Source organism: Gorilla gorilla, chromosome 6 (assembly GCF_029281585.2).
Source record: "Gorilla gorilla gorilla isolate KB3781 chromosome 6, NHGRI_mGorGor1-v2.1_pri, whole genome shotgun sequence".
NCBI classification, from domain to species: domain Eukaryota; kingdom Metazoa; phylum Chordata; class Mammalia; order Primates; family Hominidae; genus Gorilla; species Gorilla gorilla.
The window spans coordinates 133,409,521-133,413,066 of record NC_073230.2 but is presented as its reverse complement, the minus strand read 5'-3'; the positions used below and the strand labels follow the sequence as shown (position 1 = coordinate 133,413,066).

The 3,546-nt window shown below is 32.7% G+C and overlaps 1 long non-coding RNA gene across 1 annotated transcript; it reads right to left on the bottom strand.

The window, feature by feature from the left end:
* Positions 1-320: 320 nt before the first annotated feature.
* Positions 321-3,266, bottom strand: LOC129534615 (uncharacterized). The gene is made up of 2 exons (XR_008681251.2): positions 3,214-3,266; positions 321-434 (listed from the first exon to the last, which is right to left on the bottom strand). It is a non-coding gene; the product is annotated as an uncharacterized lncRNA (long non-coding RNA).
* Positions 3,267-3,546: the final 280 nt, after the last annotated feature.

The window sequence follows — 3,546 nt, the reverse complement described above, 5'->3', positions numbered from 1 at the left end:
CATGTATGCTTAGTGTTGGTATATATTAGACAGTGAATATGTATTAGCTCTCCTTAATTCTTGGACCTAAGTGTTTACTGGTGAAAACATCACAACACTCTCCTAAGTTTAATTTATATCCGCACCATTTTACAGACTAGGATACAAACAACCAATTTTGGAAGTCGATATAAACGCTAGATATAGAAAAATAAAAACCTTGCATTTCTAGCTCTCCAAGTGTTGTCTTGCCACCAGGTAGCCTTAGGTTTTTTGGTTTTGATTTGTCTACTTTTGTGTCTTCACATGTGAAGCAAGTTATTTGTTGAACTTCTACTTACAAGATAATTTTGATGAAAGGATTTATTTAATCAATGGTCTTATAATCCACGAAGAACAAGTCGAAGCTGGACATTCAGGTTCAGGATGCTGGTATTATTTCATCTCCCTTCTCCCTTCATCACACATGGGTGCATACACAATAGAATGAATTAACCAATATTCCCAGGTAATAATTTTAGGTATTTTCTGATCAAATGTAGTATACACATATTCAATTCTGATTATTAAATATCTTCCTTATAAACCCATTAACTTTTTCTTGTATGTAATCAATAGTGAACAAAAGTAAACTTTCTCAGGGGAATTATTGTAATGATTTGTAACTAGTTATATATCTAAGTATAATCTTGGGCATAATTTTTACTGATCACAAAGTAAAAATGTTTTTTTATTAAAAGACATTAGTTTTAAGAGAAGTTTTAGGTTCACAGCAAAATTAAGAGAAAGACATAGAGATTTCCCACATATTGCCTACCCCACATATGCGCAGCCTCCCATCTTACCAACAACCCCCATTAAGAGTGGTATGTACGAGAGAGACTCCATCTCAAAAAAAAAAAAAAAAGAGTGGTATATTTGTTACAATCAACAAACCTACATTGATATTTCATAATCACCTGAAGTCCACAGTTTACATAGGGCTGACTATTGATCTTGTACCTTTCACGGGTTTGGGCAAACGTATAATGACATGTATCCAGCAATACAGTATCTTATAAAGCAGTTTCCTTGCCCTGGAACTCCACTGTGTTTCATCTATTTATCGCTTCCTCCTCCCATACCCTGGCAACCACTGCTTCCCAAGGCTATAAACCTCCCTGTACAGTGGATCCCTCTGTGTGGATGTAAGATTTCAACTCCTTTGGGTAAATACAAAGGAGTTCAATTGCTGGGTTATATAACATGATTTTTTTTAAACCAAATAGTCTATGGTTTCAGAAATTTTCTGTTTCATAAAAAAATTTGGTTCGGAAAAATAATACCGTATTTTATGTATATACCTGTTTTAAGAACTGATATCACAAATATGCATCATATGTGATTTAATGTCCTGGTTTGTGACAGTCTTTAATCAGTTAACTGATTTTTAAATAAATTTGAAAGCCCTTTTTGATAGTTATGGAATTCAATAATGCTTACACTTTAATAAAAACAGAATCAAATCTCATTTTAAATAGAATGACAAACCCCAATAGCTTAATGAAAACTTGGATGCAAGTTTTAGCCTTCTGGTGGAATTCTGCCAGAAAAGCTTTCACTAGATAACAATCACTGTAATTATAATAGCAACTGACAATGGCTTAAACATGACCCACTCATCCTTCTAAAATCACAAAGCTCTTAAACGATAACATGGTCAATGACAGGGTTACGGGCACGCTTGTAAAAAGCCACGGCGACAAGAAAGGGAAAAGCAGGTGGCTCATACAAAGAAGACCACCAAACCTGCTGGGATAATTTAGATAATTAATTTTGTCCTTGAATTGAAAACGTTCTTTTACATCTGATGTATTTTCCACTCTTTTTAATTTTACTTATAATTTTAGAAAACTTGAGTGATATAACTGATTTGAAATGAAGCATAAGTGGTGTTTTGATGTGGCCCCTTCCTTTATATTCCTTCAGTTTATATTATTAAAAACTAGCAATCAACTGAAATATTTTAAAAGAAATTTTACAATTCCGGTAGTAGATGCTTTATTAAACTAATGTATAGATGTAGTTATTTTTCTTACTAAATTTAAATCATATTCACTATATATATATACACATGTACACATGTATATAGTATGTGTATATGTGTGCATGGCATGTATCATACACATGTATACACTCATACATGTGTATATAGTATGTGTATATGTGTGCATGACATGTATCATACACATGTATACACTCATGCATGTACATAAATACATATACATGTATACACATATACATAACATAAATACATATATATGTATTGAGTGTAACCAAACATCTGTGTTGCTTGGGAATTTGAATAAGTATGGAGAATGAATAATTGGACATAAAAAATGTAAATTAATGGAAACACAAATGTTGACTACACAAAGTCCAAGGTAAGAATTTCAGCAGGTGAGCTGCTTAGGTGTTTGTAAGTTGTCCAAGACTACAAATTGAATCATTGGTGTTTCTGGGAGGAAACATAGCTTTTTGCTGTGGTATAGAATAATGTTCTGAATTTGTCATTTAATAATCAGATAATACTTGCTATTTCTCAAAAAAAAATCCTATGTTCAAATATTGCTATAAAATAGGAAACTAGAGTGAAAAAGTCAAGAATGGAAGCAATGCCCACAGTTAAGCAGTTAAATCACTCAAAAGGTCTAGTTACTATGATCAAGACCCTGCTTTTTTAGTATGTCTTATTAAAATAAATGAAAAACATCAAAGTAAAGGAAAAATCAACTTTATACAAAGGAGAAATAATTGAATTCTACCTACTCTTTAGACCTTAGTAATTGAAGCATTGCTTCACTTTCTAACTTGGATAACCTCATTAACTCTTTTCTACCTTATGTCTTTTCATGTTCCATGAGCTCTTCGTCAAATACAATCCTATCTTTTCTGGCATTCTATAGTTTTCAACATAATTTTTAAATCGCCACATAAAAATGCCTTCCCAATTAATTTTGCCCCATTCTGATGTCTCACTTAATTCAACATTTACATTCCATGTTACTTTACATATACTAATGCGTTTTTAAATTGTTCTTAATTAGAAAATCTACTAAATCACTAAAGAATTATTTTTTATTATTTACTATTTAAAACACACATGCTTATTAATAATTTGTATCAGTTTGTTTTCACGCTGCTGATAAAAACATACCTGAAACTGGGAACAAAAAGAAGTTTAATTGGACTTACAGTTCCACATGGCTGGAGGCCTCAGAATCATGGCAGGAGGTGAAAGGCAATTCTTACATGGCGACAGCAAGGGAAAATGAGGAAGAAGCAAAAGCAGAAACCCCTGATAAACCGATCAGATCTCATAAGACTTATTCACTATAACGAGAATAGCACGGGAAAGACTGGCCCCCATGATTCAATTACCTCCCCCGGGTCCCTCCCACAACATGTGGGAATTCTGGGAGATACAACTCAAGTTGAGATTTGGGTGAGACCCAGTCAAAGCATATCATAATTATTTAGTATTATAAAACAAAGGCATTGCATTTAAAAATGAGTTAGTTTTTCTTT